General features: G+C 45.1%; 1 protein-coding gene across 2 annotated transcripts in view; it reads left to right on the top strand.

Moving 5' to 3' along the window:
* Positions 1–20864, top strand: part of SGMS1 (sphingomyelin synthase 1) — a 70314-nt gene that overhangs the window by 20186 nt on the left and 29264 nt on the right. The window contains exon 1 of one of the 2 annotated variants that reach the window (XM_072340729.1): positions 14671–14811. The exons of the other annotated variant lie outside the window; for it this stretch is intronic. The gene's annotated coding sequence lies outside the window, so the exon portion shown is untranslated. Of the gene's footprint in view, positions 1–14670; positions 14812–20864 lie in introns of those variants that run through there. 2 annotated transcript variants of the gene reach the window in all.

Here is a 20864-nt window from a genome sequence, read left to right as displayed (position 1 = left end):
TAGCTGTACTGGCAGCTTGAAAGCTGTTTACGAAGGAGATAAGGCAAGGAGCTGTGTTGTAGCTGCTGTTTCTCTAAATGATTTTTTCATACTCCAGCAATATTCAGCAGCAGGTCATGTTTGTGCTTGGTGAGGATATCAGCTTGCTTTCAGCTTGCAAAGCCGGCAAGCAACCTCTCTGTTAATAACCCTGAAGGACAAATTTAACACTATGAGCAGATCTGGCAAAGGTGAGGTCCTTAAACCACTACTAGCTGTGAAGCAGTGCCTACAAGGTAGGACTGGGGGCTGTTGGTGAGGGGATAACCCCACCAAACTGAGTTCAGATTCTGTAAGTGCTCCATTTTTAGAGCAATGGTGCTATAGGTAAATTGCATGAGGCATCACAATGATCATCACAAATATCATAATTGCAAAATTGCAGTTTGTTTATAAAAACACAGTTTATTCCCCAGCTTTCCCCAGAGCGTTCTGTTGAGAAATAGCTCACTCATCAGATTTAATAATACTATTAATATAGTGCTGTCTGTTTCACTCTGAATGTTATGTTAAAATAATGAAATAAAGGAGCATAATACAAGGATGATGAACTTTACAGAATCGTAGGGGTTGGAAGGGACCTCCAGAGATCATGGAGTCCAACCCCCTGCCAAAGCAGGATCCCTACACCAGGCCCCCAGTTTGGTGTCCAGGCGGGTCTTGAATATCTCCAGGGAAGGAGACTCCACAGCCGCCCTGTGCAGCCTGTTCCAGTGCTCCATCACCCTCACCGTAAAAGAAGTTCTTGCGCACGTTTGTGCGGAACTTCCTGTGCTCCAGTTTCTGTCCGTTTCCCCTTGTCCTGTCTCCACACACTGCTGAAAAGAGTCTGACCTCCCCACTTTGCCCCTCACACCTCAGATATTTATAGACCTGGATTAGATCCCCTCTCAGCCTTCTTTTCTCAAGGCTAAACAGACCCAGTTCACTGAGCCTTTCTTCACAGGGGAGATGCTCCAGGCCCTTCACCATCTTTGTGGCGTTCTGCTGGACTCTCTCCAAGAGATTCCTGTCTTTTTTGTACTTGGGAGCCCAGAACTGGACACAGTATTCCAGATGAGGCCTCACCAGGGCAGAGTAGAGGGGGAGGATCACCTTCCTCAGCCTGCTGGCCACATTCTTTTTAATGCACCCCAGAATGCCATTGGCCTTTTTGGCTACAAGGGCACACTGCTGGCTCATGGCCAATCTGTCGTCCACCAGGACGCCCATGTCCCTCTCAGCAGAGCTCCTCTCCAGCAGGTCATCCCCCAGCCTGTACTGGTGCATGCGATTCTTCCTCCCTGTGTGCAAGTCTCTACACTTGCTTTTGTTAAACCTCATCCGGTTTCTTACTGCCCAGCTCTCCAGCCTGTCCAGGTCTCGCTGAACGGCAGCACAGCCTTCAGGCGTGTCAGCCAACCCTCCCAACTTCGTATCATCAGCAAACTTGCTGAGGGTGGCCTCTATCCCCTCTATCCCCTCGTCAAGGTCATTGATGAAGGCTCTGAACAAGACCGGACCCAACACCGACCCATGGGGGACACTGCTAGCTACAGGTCTCCAACCAGACTCTGCACCACCAGTGACAACCCTCTGTGCTCTGCCAGTCAGCCAGTTCTCAGTTCGCCTCACTGTCCAGTCATCTATCCCACACTTCCTCAGCTTTCTTATAAGGATGTCGTGGGAGACAGTATCAAATGCCTTGCTGAAATCAAGGTAGACTAAACTTAACACTTTTGTGTCTGTTAATTGACTAAGTAGGTTGACTGTAGCTTTCAGTTTTACAGACTTACATCTGCCAGTGAGAAAGGAAGCTCATTTCTGTGTGTGTGTGGGGGGGGGGGGGGGGTGGAAGTATGCAGTGTGCTCAGCTTCTCAACTCAAATGCACCACTGTGTGCGCATAGCTGCCTAGTAAAAAGGAAAGGGGCAACAGCAGATGACAGTCACTCTTTGCATTTCTTCACTGTAAAGAGTGGCTTAACTAGGGAGCTTTAGTCAGTCTCTCTCCTCTGCTCTGGGCATTGTTAGCTGTAATCCAAACTCAAACAAAAACTACAGCTCTTAAACTTCTTAAACACAGAATGTAGGTCATTTGGGTTGCTGTTGCAACTTAACTCAAGAGCTCTGGTGGTGGTTGTCTTGTGAAAATAGGATACTGCTGGAAAACCTGATCTGAAGCTGAGAGACAGTAGTTGCTTTTAGAGTTCTCTACGTGGGTTTTATTCTTCTCTTCATCAGTTGGTGTTGAAAATGCTTTCAGCCCTGTGCATGCCCTGCTGGTGCTTTGCTCCTTGCTACTGCAGGAGGTGGGCTGCTGGGGCACTGGGTTTTGCTGTGCTGTTCATAGCAGGGTCTGCCAGACAGCGTACTGTGAAACGGGAGGCACCAGTGTTAGCTGGAGGGTTTTGTAGTGGCTGTTGAATTGTTACACATCCAAGAAGTGGACAGAAGGTCTCTTTTCACAGGTCTTTCTTTTACACAGATCAGATCCATCTGCTTCCCTTATCTTGATGGAGTAGCTGGTGGGGGGAAGTTGAGTTGAGTTGAGCTTGCAACAGAGAGAGGATGCACAGTAATTCAAATTAGGGGAAAGCCTCAAGGGGGAGTTCACAGCTTGGCAAACTGCTCGGGACAGACATAGGAGAGGGTTTTCAGTCTTCACTGGGTCAGACTTCTCTTATCTCAGGTCCTTGACCGCTGGAGGAGGGTCGGGCCAGCCACTGTAAAAGCAGAGCAAATATGAGATGGCTTCATGAGGCTGTGTGTGTATTATGTCTATGGGACTCAGTGACATGCATCTCAGGGTTCTGAAGGAACTGGCTGATGGGGTTGCCAAGCTATTCTCTGTTATGTTTGATAAGTCCTGGCCATCAGATGAAGTTCCTTGGGAAACATCACTCCTGTTTTTAAGAAAAGGACACCCAGGGAACTACAGGCTGCTGGGCCTCATGTCTCTGCCTGGGGAGATCATGGAGAGGATCCTCCTGGAAGAGATGTTTAGGTACATGAGAGATGCAGATATGGTCCAAGTCAGCCAGCAGAGCTACACCAAGGGAAGATTGTACCTGACCTAGGGGGAGAGATTTAGGTTATAAATTAGAAGGAAATTCTTTCTACAGAGGACCATGAGGCCCCGGCTTAGGCTCCCAGAGAAGTTGCGAGTCCTGCTATTCAGCCAGCATTCGCTTCTGTCTGGTAATCTGGGGTTGAGTGAAGATAGATGCCTCAAAGCAGATCTTTACTGACGTCCCATGTTGGGAGAAATTCGCAGTTTGAGGTGCTGAAATTGGGGGAAAAAAATCCACGTCCTGGGCAGAAATTCGGAGATAAAGAGCCATGTGTTGGCATGCTGTGCTGGGTACGCAGTTTGCACCTGAGAAAAGGAAGCTTGTGTGTACTCTACACTAGGTGAAAAATGTGTGTGTACTAATGAATGATTAATGAAGCTGAACAGGTAATTAATAAAGAAGCTGAGTCTTTTCCTGTTTACTCTGGTAGGGGTTGTTTTGCTGGTGCTGTATCAGGAAATAACACATGCAGGTGACCAGGACTGCTCTTTCCCAGAAGCACAAGCAGCTCAAGGTGTATGCTTGACTTATTTTATAGGCAGTTATACTCCCAGCTGAGTGTGGGGTCCGTGCTTCTACCTGCCCATGGCCTCTTCCTCGCTGCGTCACTGGCTTGGGCAACTGCAGGGCTGTTAAAATATATATATACATATGTATAACATGTATACAGTTTACATTTAACACATTTTTGTATCTGTCATTCCTTGCGTCTTCAATGTCAGTTGCTCCTCTGTTCCCAAAAAAGAATAGGTTCAGTGAAGGACAACAGAGGTAGGTAGACAAAGGCATGGAGCAGCTTTTGGATAGGAGAAGCTGGTTCTGGCTCAGAGAAACATTATCAGAGCTATGCTTTAGAGGAAGGTAATGTCATCTATGTTAAACTTGCTGCAGAAGTGTGCATTTTAATTTTGTATGGATGTAATTAATACCACTTTGCTCTTTTGAGATACCGTCTTGTCATCTAGTGTGTATCTGGGGCTGCACGTTGGAGGAGCAGATTAAATGTGAGATTTCTTGGCTTCTGCATGACTTGGTTGCTGGTAACTAATGAAGAACAGATGTGCATTGGCAGAAAATTCAGGTGCTTGGTCTTTAAGAGCAGATGATAGCTGAAGTAGCCTTGGATAACTTGGTGCCTTGCTTGACCAAAGCTTTGCGGTCTGTGAGCTGGTGCCTGGGGTGAGTCAGGTAGGAGGTAACCTTGCAGTACATGCTGCTTAGTGCTGCAGAGTTTGTTTGCTTGGTTACCATGTGAAACAGCCACACTTCCTGGAGACTTTGGGGCTTTTGCAGGGGCACAAAGCTGAAGCTCCTGAGTATACCCAGAGGAGCCCTAAAACTGGAAGAGGCAGTGGTTAGCACACTGGTAAGTCTTGGTTCATGATAGGCTCTATCCCAAGGCATGGATTTGGTAACCTGCATGGGAACCTTGAGAGCTGGTTGGAATGATTTACCTCTTGTCTGATGCTGCTTTCTCATGATTGCTCGTGTTTATTACAGTGAAGTGTGTTTCCACGCAAGGTAGAAAACTATTGACTTGCTTTCCTCCCTCTAAAATGCAAATAGTACTTTATAACACAGTAAGGACAGTATTTCTGAAAGCACTTGGACTACATTTGCTGGAAGAAACTGGGAAAGCATAAAAAATGACTTGGGACAGCACGTATTTCGTGTACAGTGGCAACAGTTATAGACAGTTTGATTTATAGATAAATATGTTCCCTTGTGTTTCCATAGCCATAAGCAGTTAGCAATTTGGATTTAAAAGGCCTAGCTGCAATCTAGAGGTCTTTCTGCACTTTCTTCTGTCCCACCTGCCAAGTTTCTCACTGGCAGCTGAGGTGTCCCATGATGCCAGGAGAGCCAGGGGAAATGACACACTGCGGTATCCCAAGATAACTCTCCCGTCCTTCATTTTTAGCTCTTTGTCTTTGCCACCAGACAGAATAACCCACCTGTGGGATTAGATCTGGATTAGGGCTCACACAAGGTGAGGATCTGGATGAAGTGTTTTCACTATGCTAAAATTATATACAGTGTAAGCCCATCTAAAAATAACATAAAATCCCCCCATGCCCAGCCGGGGCTCTCAGACATAACTTCTCAACATATATGTGTCATTGGCTGGGCCTTTGGCTGTGCATTTGCTGTTCAGAATATTGAAACTCATCTGAGATACTCTGCAAACCACAAATGTATCTCCTGCATACATCTGTTGGGCTCTGGAAACTTATTAGGCGATGCTTTTTTCTTCCTTCTTAAGTTTAAACTCCGTCGTCTCTTTTATCCTCTTGATTGTTTTATGTGATTTCTGAGTTGATTTTTACTGGTAAAGGTCTGACATATCTCTTGCTTCTTATCTTGTCTCATCCAGGTGGTAGTGCTGGCCTTTCACACACTGGCTGGGGAGGGAAGAGGCTGAGGGTCCCTTCCCAAACTGGCCAGACTTTTGAAACTAGGGGAAAGAGAGAATTGTGCTAAAGGAAAAGATCAGAAGGTCTGGTGATGTAATAGAAAGCAGTTTAATGGGATATGATACAGAAAGCTGATGTAATGCAAATAAAGTGAAGTGTGTGTGGTGGATGACTGTGTTGGAAACAAAAGCATCAGAAGAGAGGTGTGGAGTTTAAAGTCCACAGCTACAGATTACTGAAACAAGTAACAGGAAGTTTGCTTTTGAGGACAAAACCATCTATGCGTTCAGAGAGAGGAGGGTAGCATCTTTGTGTGAGTGCAGGCTCGGTGCCAGAGGACTGCTGCCCTATAACCGGAGGTTTATGATTTTGGTTATTTGAATAAATGTAGTCAGTAGATAGAGAAGGTGACACCTTCACCTAGATAAGACTGAACGCAGTATGAGCTACCTCACAGTTCTTTGTCCCAGCAAAAACCTATGTTTCATCTCCAACATTCCCTGCTGCTCGTATTTATCTCCCAGGCTTTGTCATGGCCTGTATATGCTGAGCTGCTGAATCTGGGTCTGTCTCGAGACAGGTAACAAGGAGCTGCTTCCTCTCTGTTTCATTATGCTAGAGGAAGCAGCCAGCAACGCAGCAGTGAGCTTCCCACTCAGGGAGGCTGGAGGTAGCAGCTGAATCGGAGAAGCTGGAGCTGGAAGGGGGAGGACTGCATGATACACAGTGAAATGAATTAATATGGGGATCGTACATTCAGGTGAGGAACTATGTTTGAAATGGCACGAGCAGGCAGCGCTTGTTTTCTTCCCAAGGAATATCTGCAGCTTGCCATGTGCTTACCTTGTAGCTGGTACTGTCTTAGTGACCTACAACCCTTCTAAAATTGCACTTCATTGGTATTGCTGAGGTTTTGAATGGGCAGGTGCTGTTAAATGCATATACTTAAGTTTTTGCTCTGTTGTGAAGATCTTTGTCTGGAGTAGCTTTTATGTTTTTATTTTTGGAGCCATGGACATGTAGGTTTATTGTTTAAAAGAATTAAATGCCTGGTGGTTTAAAAGACACAAGCAGGGAGGAAGGGCATAGCCTCAAAACAAGCCAACCAGTTCAAGCAGAACTGGAGCTGTGACAAGGCACAGCTTCCTCACAGCAGCATGGACCGGAAACAACTGGGGAAGTGGAGCCCTGGTGCTGTGCTAACACCCGTTCTCTGAGGAGGATTGCCATGGTCTCCTCTTTTGTTTACATAATACTGCAACAGAAGGAAAGCCATAGAACACAGAGTCGACTCTGCCAGCTGCTGCCATTAGGGATGTTTCCCTGTGGTAACTGTGGTGGGGTGCCTGTGAAATGGGGAATACTGGCTGGTGCCTTTGGGTTTCTAGATGACTGAGTCATGGTGCCACTGCATCCTGTTAGCTGATCCCACAGGCATGTATACAAGTATGTTTGCACTGTAGCTGTGCTTGAGCCCAGCTACAAAATGAGTGTTGAGAGAGCCTGTCAGGATCTGTAGGCTCCCATATGGCTCTTACACTGTCCCTGCAGCCTTTGCAAAAGGACCTTGGAGGTGGCTGGGGAAGAGATGTTGCATAGCATCTGGATTAGAAAGGCAGAAGGTCGCCATTTGGGAAAATGAGATTAGGAGAGGACTCAGTTGGACCTAGACAGGTAGGGATGATTCCCCAGAGATCACCCAGCCACTTGCATGGGTGTCATCTGCCATTTCTTTGTCTTCATGCACACGCTGCTGACTTGCAGTACGGGAACTGAACTTTGATTTTGTAAGGAATGGGCTTTCAGGTCGAGGGTAGAACAAAGCAAGATGCAGCTGTTAACTGACAGCTCCTCTGGCTCATATGGAAGAGTCCATTGTCTTCTGAAAGCACAGAAAGATCTCACCCAGCTTGTGGGATTCCATTGGTCTGTATGTGGGGAGCTTGTAGGTGTGGAGCGGAAAGCTGAAAGGAGGAGGAGTTGTTTGGACAGATGATAATTTGGAAGAAGTGAATACTGTAGGCTGCAGTACAGCTGGTAGAACCACAGTTTTGAGACCCAGGAATCCTGCTTCTCACTGCTCTTTTCTGGACACAGTTGACCAGGGAATAAACGTAGGTGCTGACGTGGTCAGAATTACTGGCAAAAGAAAGCCTTTTGGCTGTGGCACAGTGCCAAAAGTGAGGCATATCCTAGTAGGCAGCTGCTTTGTGCAGGGGCTGGCCAGTTTTCTTTCGTTTGGTTTCTTGTTGGCCTCATAACTCTTCTAAATGCAACAATGAGCTGGCTAGGTTGCACCTAAAGAATTACCTCTGTGGGAATGAAAATGAAGAACAAATCCCCTGTGTCCAATAGATCTACTTCTTGCTTTTCAGCAAGAGAGTTTTTACTCAGAGATCTTGGACTTGTTCTAGTCCATGGAAACAGCTTGTGCACCTCCATGATGGCTGGTAATGGCAGCTGCTTAAGGAGGTGTACTGCAATGATGAACATCTGCAGGTAATCCCAGCTGCAGAGATTCTGTCCTGAAGCCATGAACGCTGGTTGGTACAGGGTAGGGCTGAAGCAGTGGCCTCTGTTAGCAATTTTATGGTCTGTTCTGCTATGGTATTCTGCTGAAAGCTGTGGAACTGGGCGGGAGAATTGCAGAGCCATAACAGCATAGCTGATTTTCATGTATGAAGATGAAATAAAGAGTTGAGAAGTTGTTTGGAATGCTTCTGGAAAATAGGGGTGGATTAAATAGTTTTGCAGGCACTGACTGAGCCCATATGATGCTAAACACAACTATTTGGGAATGGAATGGAGAATTCCTCTACATTTTAGCATGGGAAGGAAAGGAAATGGAAGTTTCTGCTCCCTACCATGGATTATACAAGCTGCAAAGGATTTCTGTGCAAACTGTTGTTTCCTGTGGGAATTTGTGTCCCCTTCTTCTCAACCAGGCTTGCTTTCCTGGTATGGTGTAATTTACTGCTTCCTGTACAGTAAGTTAAGCAGTGATTTAAAAATAACAAAACAAAGACACAAAAAGTAGCACATCACAGCCCCTGAAATTCTGAATTACTTTCTGAAATAGCAGGAGGAGGGAAAAATCTGCGTGAGGATTATTTGGTCTCCTGGGTTTACTGACCCTAAAAGTGCCCATAGGTTAAAATTAGAATGGAAGCCCCTAATAAATCTTTAATAAACCTTTACCAGCCAGCCCTTGCAATCAGCTTGCATGTAGAACCACTGAATCATAGTCACTCAGGTTGGAAAAGACCTTAAAGATCACCAAGTCCAACCACAGCCCAACCATCCTACCCTAACTGAAAACCCTCCGCTCAGTCATGGCCCTGAGCACCACATCCAAATGGTTTTTGAGCACAACCAGGGATGGTGACTCAACCACCTTCCTGGGGAGCCCATTCCAGTGCTTAACAGCCCTTTCTGTAAAGAAACTTTTTTCCTGATAGCCAATCTAAACTTACTGTGGCACAACTTGAGGCCATTTCCCCTTTCACGTCACCAGTGAGAAGAGACCAGCCCTGTTCTCACTGTAAGCAACTTTCAGATACTGGAAGAGAGCAGTAAGGTCTTCCCTCAGCCTCCTTTTCCCAGACTAAACAGCCCAGTCTCTCCTCGTAAGGCATATTCTCCAAGCCCTTCTTATGACACTGGAAGCCCTGGAAGGCTGCAGTCTGGTTTTAAATGCTGGTTAAACTGCATGAACAAGGCTCCTCAGCATAGCACTGGGGATTGCAGCAGATCTTACTGTTTTTTGCTGTTATTATTGTTGATGTTTAAGAGGTGCATGATGGCTGCAGAAACTTGACATTTTATTTGCTTAATTGAATAGCAGCTGAATTCTTCAGCTGTGTGCTGAGCACCATGAGAAACTAGGCAGCACAGTGACTTACAAAGGGCTGTGGTGAATATGTTGGTATTGCCAGCAATTAATAAATAATGTAGGTCTTTCCTACTGAAATCTTCTTGAGTTCATAAAATCATTGATTATGGGAAGGCCTTTAGCCTTTCTTATACAGGAGGAAAAGCCACTGTGTCTATCTGAGTCATCTGTCCTGTCACACAGTGTACTTTTGGAACTAATGCAGTTTGGATTGATCCAGTGCAGCAGTGATGTGCTGGATGTCCCAGTGTCCCTGTATGTTTTGCAGAGCAGTGTCTGAGTGTTGGGTGCTTTTGTTTGTGAAAGCAGGTCATGGCACTGTTACATACTGAGAATTTTCCCTATTGCCTGAAGCCTAAATTGGCTGGTGTCTGAGTGGTGGTGACCGCTAATGGTGGTGTTAAGCATTAAGTTAATTGACCGAGAATCACTGGGAGCAGTTTTGTTCTGGAGGACAGCCTGTGTTCACCCTTTGCAGTAGAGCTGAAGGCAGCTGGGAGTTGAAGGTCAGAGACTTTCCCGCTTGCACTTGATGCATCAATCACTTGATGCAGCTCTCCCCATCTCAAGGCTGCTCCATCCATGAGAAGCAAAATCCCAGCTTTAATGAAACACCAGTGACAATATGCAATATAGAGACAGTGTTGCTGATGGCATTTTATGGCATTGAAGAGGTGAGTTGATCTGTAATTAGCATTCTCTTTGCAAATCCAAGAGTTCTGTGGTCATCTCTATGTTAGGACTTCTGTTAATCTTACACAAACAAGATGTAAATGCCTGGTCAGTGATAGGTGTCCATGTCTCATTCTTCTCGCTTTCTTAGAAAAGTTTCATCCTTCAGCTTGTAGGTGCAATTCAGAGCACTTGTGTAACTGAGGGGTTTTTAAACTGTTGGTGAGGAAGCGTGTTCATAGAAAAGGTGATGTTCAAAATAATAATAAAAGAAGACACACACGGAACAATGGAGCCAAACCGACCAACAACAAAACAAAACAACAGCTCCAAAACACACAAAACAGGCCGGAGAGATTAGAGCTGTAAGAGATAAAAGGAATCTGATGCTACCAGGCAGTCTGATGAAATTTTGGACTGGTATTTCAGTGTTTCCAATCTCTGACTTCTCTGTCACTGAGGGAAGAAAAGAGCCATTGTGAAAGCAGAGTTTGAGCTGAAGTGTAGCAAAGGTGAGCTATTGAGTACTGGAAGCTGAATCTCCACCCCAAGAATGAGACAGCTTGTTATTTTTTTCTGGTTCTCCTCAGGCCTTCTCATCTGCAGGCAGAACACTCCCAGCTTTCTCACCTCTATAGCAGAGAGAGCGCAGTTCTTTAATCATTGTTGTGTTACTCACTTATGGAGGTTTGATGTCAACCAGAACCATGGCTCCGTCTCAGCAAAGCTGTCTGCTGGTGCCCAGGGTTATCCTTCCCCAAGCAAAGGACTTCCCTTTGCATTTGTTTGAACTCCATGAGGTTCCTGTCTGCCCTTTGCTCCAGACTGCCAAGGTTGAGGGCAGTGTGACACTCTGTTGTATCGGTCACCTTTCCCCATTGTGTCATCTGCAAACTTGCTATGGGTACACGTTGCCCACCACCCAGGTCGCTCACTGATGGAGAGGTGCAACAGAGTTAGCTCTCATACCAATGCACTGGTAGACCACTAGTAACTGGCTTCCAACTGTGCTTTATGCTTTTGATCACCACCTTCTGAACTGTTTTTAGCAAGGGTGTGAGATCTTTCCCCTTAGTGGCCTGCAGGTACTTCCATCTGCTTACACACCTTGTTCACGTTTTGCAGGTGGGGTTGGCTTTCCTGATGTTTAATTTGGACATGCAGAAATCTAGTTTGTAAACTACGAGGATGGCAGTCTGTCCTAAGCAGAAATAACACTTCATTTGGCAAAAGCCAGGAATCGAGTATATTTTTGGATAGCTGCAGTATTTTCCTTGGAGCATTCAACCTGGACTTAGTGACTGAGTTAACATGGTGCACCTAGCTATAGAAAAAATAAAGGTTTTATTTCTATTTTGTGTTCTTCTCCTCTTATGTCTTTCCTAATGTAACAAAGTGACCCTGCCATTGGATGAATTTGATATTTACTTTGGAGCAATCAACCTGGTTTTGGTGTCTGAGTCAGTGTCTTGCATGTAGCTATAGAAAAATAGAGTCTTTATTTCTGTTTCATATTCTCTCTCTCTCCTTATGTCTTTTCTAATGTAACTCAGTATCTACAGCAGGGCGGTTTTTCCTTCTCCCCTGGTATGTGTATATATATACACACCCTGTTACATTGCAGGAGTATTTGCTTTGGAAGGAATCCCTCCATCTGAGGCAAACCCAGGCCAAATGTGCAAGATAAAGCGTTCTTTTTATCTTCTCTTAACAAGAAGGAAGAGCCTGATGAATGGCAGAAAATTATCACTTGGGAAGGACAGTAAGCTGGTGAAGGGGAAGAGTCTTTCTCTGTTTAACTATTCCAGTAACAAGCACTCCACAAAACTGTGAACTTGAATTAAGGTTTTTTTGGAGCCATATTGTTAAGTATGGAGGCAGTGTTTTACAAAGGACCAGTGATTCGAGATGATTAAAGCCTTTTGTTGTGGGTACAGTGGATTTTTAATAATCCAGCAAGTTTTAGTCATCTAAAGTTTCGATGTAAAGCATCAGCATTCAGTAACTGCGAGTCCCTCCTCCCATCTGTGTAAGAGCTGCTGCAGCAAACATAAAATTACTGTACTTTGTCTAGGGAGGCCAAGGAAATTCCCCCACTGAAAAGAACAATAAAAACCATTACTGCGCCATGGAAGATTTCATTGTAGTAAGACTGAATTTTAACTCCTTGTCGGCATTCTGAGCAGTCTCCAGGTTCTGCTATTCCATTTTTTTGTGTTCAGTCTAAACAATTTATTTGAATAAAGCTCTATACAGACTAAATAGTCCTTGTTTGTGCTTATAGGATAGTTTGCAAAAGCAAGCACCTTGCTTTTCATTTAAGTATGTGTTATCCGAGGTCTTAAGATGCATTTGCTACCTTTTGCTTTGTGTGAGCTGTGGGAGATGAAGTAGCACCTCAAGTTGTGAGGTTTTAACTCAGCTGGAGCAGAGTATGTTTAAGCACTGTATGTTTGCAAAAATGCAGCTAGCCAAAAGACTTTTAATTGCTACATAAATAAGTGGGACAAGAGAGCAAGTTTTTCTCTTCAGAAAACTTGAATATTTATCACTACTCCTTTGAGTTCTTTTAGACTCACTGTAGAATTAAATTTTCGTGAGCTGTGCTTGTAGAGATTAAGCCTTTCTTGGTGATTCTTCTGAAGCACGGTGCTTAACTGTCAAGGGAAGCTCTGCCGAATAGTCTTCTGAATTAAGCTTCTCTGTGTGGGTGGGGAAAAAATAGTTTCTTCTTACTCTAGGAATTCATCGCGTGCAGCGTGATAGTATCCAAGTAGTGTCATCCTTTGGGAGCAGCAAAGAACTTTAAAAAGAAACAGATGCTTCCTGTGGCTTGAATTTCCAAGAGCACGGGAAGAGCGGTGGGGTCCAGTTCATTTACACGTCTGCCTCACCCAGCATGGACCAAATTAACTTGAGTATTTCTGGATTTGGATGATCCATTGGGAAGAACTGTGCGCTGCAGGATATCAAGGAGAATGATTCTCCTCGTCTCTGTTTTGGTTTTACAAGGACTTGGAAGATCAGTACTGAGATCAGAATGGCAAAATGGTTTGTTCAGGCATAGAGGCAAAGAAGTGATCTGGTAAATGTTGGAAGTTATGAATGTAGTCTTTCCTTTCTGACCAGTGTCAAATTAAGACAAGAAGTCAACACAAATGGCACCATGCAAAGAGAAACTGAAGATACTTAGATTAATTTAGCAATCACTGTACTGTGTATACAGTGTAGTATATTTGTTTTGTTAGTATTGAGAGAACTAGTAGTTTCTCTAGTAGGGCTGGACACAGGCTGTAGACCTATTCTTGGTCATTAAAGCTAACTGTATTACGGAGAAGCAAGTTGGACTTAAACCCGATGCTTGCAAATGAAATCTATGCACATTCATCCTTCCTAAGTTCCCAGCTCCCTAAGATTAGGAAATTGATGCAGTGCTTTTAGCAGAACTCAAAATGTGACAGAAAAATACAGTCTTCTCTTTCTGTCTGTGCTACAGGATCCTCTTTGGGGTCAAAGCTGCTGAGCCTTGGCCATGGTGGGAGCAGGGTGACTGACCCTGCTCAGCTTAGTGCTCAGCACAAATTGTGGTGCTTGTAGTAATGCATATAAGAAATAGAATGATTTGGCATCTTGGTAAATGCTGAATTTTTGAGGGGATATGTCTGCAACGGAGATCTAACGGTGCTGGTGGAAGGACCAGGTAGTAATGTTTCTGCTGAATACTTGTACATCCTATAAGGAGGAAATGGGACTAGAGCAAATGGCAGCCTGATCTGTAAATACCTTTCCCAAAAAGAAAACCCATTGTGATCTAGAGGTCCCATTTGGAGATCTCAGAGGAGACTGGTGAATGCTTCCCTGCGAAGCAGCCACGGGTGACAAGGCTAGTTAGTTTGGGAATCTGTGCGGTGTTAGTGTCTGCCAATAGTTTTAACCAGTGTTAAGCAGTCAGACTGAAATAAGGCATGTCTGACATTTCATAACTTTTGCTGTAATAGATTCTTCACTGTTTTTCATGCTTGCCTGTACCCTGTGCTTCTGCAGCACAAGCAGTGCTTTCCACAGGAAGCATTAATGCTCTCCCGGTAGGACCATGTCCTGCTGATGTCCCTGGGGTCAGCACAGCCTGTGCTAAGCAACCAGCACTTCGATCTTTGTCCTTTTGTGTTTCTCATCTGCATCGCAGCAGTCAGGGCTATAAAAACAAAAGCAGGCCGGTATTACAAAAATAGGAAGCAGGAATGCTTTTATCTCACTCTAGCAGTTGGCAGAGCAGCCAGCATGGCCACGTTTTGGGCTGTTCCAGAAGCAGCCTGTGATGTTGCACTGCGCGTGTTTACCCTTCCTGGGGAGGAGCAGGAAGGGCTGTGTATGCACACCGCCCTGATGATCTTCTTATCCTTCTGCCGTGAGTGCCTCAGGATCTCTGAGCTCCGTTCCATCTGCTTGTTGATCCACGTTCATTGGATCAGCCTTTGAAACCAGCGCTTGCAGTGTCCCTGGGAGAAGTGGTGCCAAAAGAACACGTGTGAGGTGATGATGTTGCACAGCTCCCGCCTGTGAGGCACTGATAGTGCCTGCTGCGCTGCCATGGGGTGCGTAACACCAGGCCGTGCTGCAGACTGCTCCTTATCACTTCTCTGGTGGTGTTCCCCCTGCCCTTAGGATGGTGGAAATGGATAACTGAAGCCCTGTTCTGTGCCATTAATACGCCTCATGCTTATTAATATGCCATTGGATAGGTAGGTATACCTGAGTCGGTGTTGTTTAACCTCTGAATATTTTCTTTCAGTTATGCCAGTGGGAAAAAAACAGAGCTGGAGGCAGTGATTAATCAAAAACTAACTAGGGTTTTGTCTTCAGAGTCTTTGAAGCGGGGTACACAGCCCTCACGGTCTGCTGCCTGGGCCTGCCAGAGAGGACAAGGTGCTTGCCGTGGGAGCAGCAGGGGTCAGTTGTGTGTTTAGGAGCATTTAACCCTCCTAAGCACCCCGCTGACACACTGTGCAAATATTTTGCAGGCTAAGGAGTTGGATTTCTCTCTGATTTGCATTCAGTGCAACTCTCATGGTATGCAAACAGTGCTCAGGATGTGAGGCTGAGCTGGTTTATGGGAAAAAGCCTTTTCCACAGGCAGAAACCCTGGCACCGACCTCTGGTACAAAACAGGCACATATTAACTCTTGCCTTTTTTTTTTTTTTTTTTTTTTCCACTGATTTTCACTTTTACTGGAAAGTGCTTTCAGGTGTTGTAGGTTAATAAGAAACTCGTCTGGATGGTCAGAGTGTCTGCAAAGCCTGCAGTTGGCATTTGCAGGAGGGTGCAGTGCTGCTGCTGAAGGGTAGAGGAAATCTGAAGAAACAAAATACTTCTCTCACTTCTCTGCACCTTCTTTGCTTAGAAACCAGCATTAACAATTTCAGATCTCACTGTTACAGAACAGGGATTGCTGGGCGGGCCTGTGAGGCAGCAGTTCAGTGCATTAGTGAGATGTGTGTTCAGTATGAACTGCTTCATTTTCTGAAAGGAAGAATGTTTGCCTTGCAGCGCTGTGCGTAAGTCCCAAGTATGGCCATTTTGGCTCTGTTTATGCATAATAAATCAGTGACTTGCTATATTCAGCCAGCCTTGCCTCAGATCAGTGAGGCCGCTTTTTGGAAAGGTTCTTTATTGTTCCTGGATGGCAGCAGCTGCCTTCCATCCTTACGTGTCGTGTTTCTGATTAAGGCAAAACACAACTTGCTCTGTCAAAGGCTTTTCAGAAGCCAGAGCACTTGCTATGTCCCAAACTGCTGGTACACAGAACCAGCAGGGTCGTAGTGAGATGTAGGGCAGATAACAAAGGAATTAACTCTTTGATAGAAAAATCAGTGTGTCCCATTACAGTATTTGGTGACAAAACAAACTGTTAGGTGCCTGTAACAGAGGCATTTGGGTTGAGGTTTTGGTTTTGAAACATCTAACCCAGTCTGACATTCCCCTGTGGTGACTTCTTCAGCCGGATGATTTGGACACACCTGCATAATGGAACTTGTCAGAAGTAAAATAAGTGGATCGAGAATAGGAGTGGCACTTGGCAGACTGTAGGTGTGGAAATGGGATGGAGTCACACGTGGAGAACTCCCTGCCATGTGACAAGTGTCCCACTGGCTGCAATGGTGAGTTTGAAAGTAGCAGCTTGTTCTTTGTAGCTGTTATTGAAAGCTTCCTTCTTATAGGCTAACTAACATGTGACCACAGCTGTGTTAAATTCTTGCTCTGATCTGTGTCTCACATGCAGTAACACAGTGTGCCACCATGTTTGTTTCTGAGGAGCCGCACTCTGCTGTGCCATCCCAGAGCCCAGTGGATGACAGAGTCCCTGCTGAGGCAATGCAGGTGCTCCACTGGTGATCCCAAGGACAACAGCTGTGGCATTTCACCAGGAATGGCTGCAGGGTGTACACACCGTGCACACATGGGACGAGCAGCTTCACAAAGATGCTTCCAGTGAGATGAGGCTGCAGTGAAATTCAGGCTGTTTGTGTGGCTGGCAACACTCTCATTTATCTGCAGTGAAAGGTCTTGTGGCCTGGAAGATCTTCAGGTCCATGGGGACCCCGCTGGTGTTTCTGCTAAGCTTTTTAGAGTTCTGTTACAGCAAACACCCAGGGAGCATGGGTGCTTGCAATCCCTCTGAGCCATTGCAATTCACTCGTGACTGTGTGCAGGGTGAGACAGAGGAGGGAGGCTGGGGAGCTGCCCTGGGACAGATCAGCCAGCCAGAGTGCTGGGGGTTACAAAACTGGCATGGGGTCAGAGTACAGCCACGTGTGTAGATACAGCAGCACAGTGTGTTTCCCTGGTGCCCCTCTGCAGGAGGAGCAGCAGGGGAAGCTTTCAGCTCAGCTTGCAGGTGACTCTGGTTTAGTGGCAGGCTATGTGCCCATCATTTTTGCTGGTGATTTAAAGTACACCTTTGGTCTTGCGCACATGTTCAAGCAAGCTGAAATTAGCTTCTCTGTTGGCAGAAAGATTTCTATTCATGTAAGGTGGTTAAAGTTAAAAGCAGGTTGAGTTTTTTATAGGGAGAGAAGCAAAAGTGTGGTTTCCTCCGGACATTGCTATGTGAGTCACACATTCTATGACACAGCGTTCCTCCCTGGAAGCGCAATTGCTGGAGCTGATGAGTGTCTCATGGACCTCCCGAGTTACCCTTTGTGTTGGATGCAGCTAAATACTTAACCAGGCAGTTATGAAAGTTTGTTTGAAAGGTGGACTTGCAACTCCACAAGGTGTTTATTAATGCTTCCAGTATACGTCAGAACCCAGTTATGGTATATTTCCCTTTCAGAAGGAAACATCCTCCCTTAACTCCTTCGCTCATAGAAAAGATAATGGCTGTTAATGCTGTAATACAGATGATTTTCCTCTTTAAATTCATTAGGAAAATGATAGGATTTTTTTTTTTTAAATTATTTTTATTTTTTGGTGGTCCACTGCACTTGTCTTTTTATTTACTAGCCTGTTTAAGATCACATTATATAAAGGAGGCATATACACATCTGCTGTCTGAAACCCCTCAGAACGTAGAGAAGCAATGGCCAGAACAGCTTTGTTTTAGAGATATGGATTTTTACCTCACTGATAAGAAGTGTTTCATTTCTGGGGTCACAGAGCTGAGAGCACTGAGCAGTCGTTCAAAGCTGTTTGAAACTTACCAACGTTCTCAACTTTGTGTTTCCTTTAGAAAGGCATTTCAGCTTAGGGAAAGTGATTTTAAAATCCACCTTGGAGCTAGAATAAGCTTGAGGAGATAGGGTTTGTTGCATTCACAGCATCTCTGGAGAGATCTGTGCTACAGATTGCACAGAGGGTTTACTATAAACTAGGTCACTAGATTTGGGGATGAAGTAAGAGTAATAGGCAGCAGTTTCCCACCAGTGTGGCTTGTTTGGTACACTGTGTCAGTGAGTGTTAAATGGAGGAGAGGGTCTGATGGTCATAGAAAACAGAGATGTTTCAAATGATCAGGCAGTCGCGTTGTGGTTAAGAGCAAAAAAACTTCACTTTGAAGGAAATGGGATATATATTTCAAAGTGTTTAAAAATATGTTCTCAGGCTGTTGCTGAATGCAGTGTTCTAAAGCAAACGGTGATGGGGTTAACTTCTTTATGGCCTTGTGGCATGCTTTTGCTGTTTTGTTGCACCAGTGACCAGAATCAGATAACTTAAAGGGGAAAAACAATACTTAAAAGGCTTTTAGGATACTTTCTCTGTGAGATAGTGTGGGGAATGTGGGGATTTATGTTGCTCATGTGTAGCAATCTGAATGGCACCTCTCTGGCAGATGATGATCCTAGAAATACAGAACCAAGCTGAGCTCGTACCTGCGTTTGCATTGTGCTGGTGGTGATCCTTGGTAGACAGCAAGAAGTGTGCCTTTGTGCTGAGCCCCATAAAATGCATCCTGAAAAGGCAGGAGCGTAGCTGCTTCATTGAAGCCCTGCTTTGTAAGGAGAGCTGCTTAGTAATTTAAGGGGAAGCCCTTTAATAACTGACACATCTCACCTCTAAGCTACTTCTTCTTTATCAGTTGCCTTTAAATTTTGTTTTTGCTGACCTTTTCACAGAGTTTGCCTTCTTGGGCATTCTTCTTTCTTCTTATACAAAACCAATTTTATAGCTCTCTGCTTTTGGTTTCCTGGCCAAGCCTGTGGCTCAGCTGGAGGTAATGTTGTCACCTGGAGTGCCATGCTTGCAGAAAAGCTTGCAAGTTCCAGGTATTTCAAGTTGGGAAGTGATCATTAAAGCGGTTGTACCATCCCACTATTTTCTTTCATCTGTGTTGCTGCGCTTGGTACTTGAGTTGGGTCACATTGGTGTGAGTGGGTAGGACCTGTTGCTTCCACTAGGCTTTACTTCCCGCCTTCCTTCCTTATGGGCATGGAAGGAGGTGATCCAATATGATCTACTTGCTGTGACCTTTTGCTTTTAGTACTTAGGCAGATTTAAGATGTCAGGGCAAGGAAGGCCTTCCCCCAGACAGCCTTCAGGAAGGATGCTCCCTAGCCAGTGTCAGTGCTGCTTGGAGCCACAAAGAAACATTTGTACTGAGGCTCAGTAGTAGCTATTTCTTTGAAGTGCCAGCAATCAGCCTCAGATCTAGCATTCTGTCACATAGCTCATCTCCTGATTAGGGGCTAACAGGCACAGACTCCATGGCTGACTTGAGGCATTTTTGCAGTGATCATCATCCACAGCAGTGCTGGGGAAGGTAGATGTGAAACAAAGCAACAGCTACTTAACTGGAAGTACAACTCCCAGATCTGCTGTCCTTTGGAAGGAAAATGCTGGAACCACTTCAGGCTGTCCTCCCTGGTAGCCCTTTGTCTGAATATGTCCTGGCCAAAGTCTGTAGGAAAGGGAAAAATGACAACTAAACAACAACAAAAAAGCCTTGCAAGTACTTTGGAAAAGTTCATTAAGCATATTTCTTCTAATTTGTTTAGGGCTGTACATGATATTAAGTTGCATCTGCACGGACACGCAATATTTAAGTGCATAATGATTAAACGTGTTAAGAAGATATTGCAAAAGCTCGCTCCTAATTACCTGCAATAGTTGTCAAGCTGCGCTCCTCCTAGCCCCACCTTAGCCATGGGAGAACAAGGCTGGCTGTGCTTTATGCCTTCTGGCTTCTGAATCTACACAGCCATAGGTGGCTAGGAAAATACAGCGTAAAGGTAGGACCTACGGGAGCATGCAGGAGCATTCTGGTCAAAATTGAATGCATGTCTTATGAGAAGTGATTTATTAAGTTGGCTGCTGTCCTCTGCCCTGTTGTTACGTATTGACCCAGGTAGACATGGTGTCATTTGTGCAACAGGGAATTTGTGGCCTGTAGTGTGCCATGTAACTAGTCCTGACATTTCTCATATATGTGCTCAGTGGGAAGAGTTCACAGAATTGATGCTGATGGAGTGACATGGAAGACATCTGCAGGTAATTCTGCTCTAGAATCTCTCTGTGGAAGTGGGATAGGTTGGGCAGATTCATCAGTGAGGTGTTGGTTTGCATACACAGGCATATGTTTACACACACCGAGGAGACCTCCAGGCATTGATTTTTTTGTGTGTGTATATGTATACACACAGAGAGACATAAATGGAATGTATTTTTAAACTCAGATTGGATAAGTGAGCTTTGAGGCATTCACCTCTGTTTAAAGTCCCTTCCTCATGTGCCAGCTGATTTGGTTATGCAGATTGAGGCAGGAAGGCAGATAACAATAAACCACATATCCAGCACTAGTGGGTAAATCATTAACACAAGGTCCCGGTGCCCGCAAACATCGCTAGAGAGGTTCCTCTCCCCTAAAACTCCCCTGTTCCAGGAGGTAAGAAGCAAAGTGATTTGCAGGCATTTGTTTAGAGCAAGCTTTTGTTGCTGGCGTGTATTCTGTTCTGGTTGGGAAAGCAACAGAGTTCAGCGGGTTGGGAACAGGGGGGAACCTCATTCCCTGTGCCAAGGCACACAGCCCTCACTTCAAATTCAGTCAGGAAGGTAAGGCAAAGGGGGGGAAAGCCTGGCTTTCCGTCGAGTTCACTTACATTTTGCTGTTGTAGGTAACGTTTCTATGTCGCAGGAGCAAACAAGAAATGTTCTGCAGCAGCTTGGGAGGATGGGGAAATTACTGTCTGTTTGTTGAAGTAACTGGAGGCCAGGAAGGGTTTTCTGCAGAAAACAGCAATAAAGACGGGTAGCTATCCACACAGCAGTAAGCACTGTCCTTGTGGGCTGCAGCTGAGTAGA

The sequence above is a fragment of the Excalfactoria chinensis genome, chromosome 6, assembly GCF_039878825.1.
Source record: "Excalfactoria chinensis isolate bCotChi1 chromosome 6, bCotChi1.hap2, whole genome shotgun sequence".
In the NCBI taxonomy this organism is placed as follows: Eukaryota; Metazoa; Chordata; class Aves; order Galliformes; family Phasianidae; genus Excalfactoria; species Excalfactoria chinensis.
This window is presented reverse-complemented; position numbering and strand designations above follow the sequence as displayed.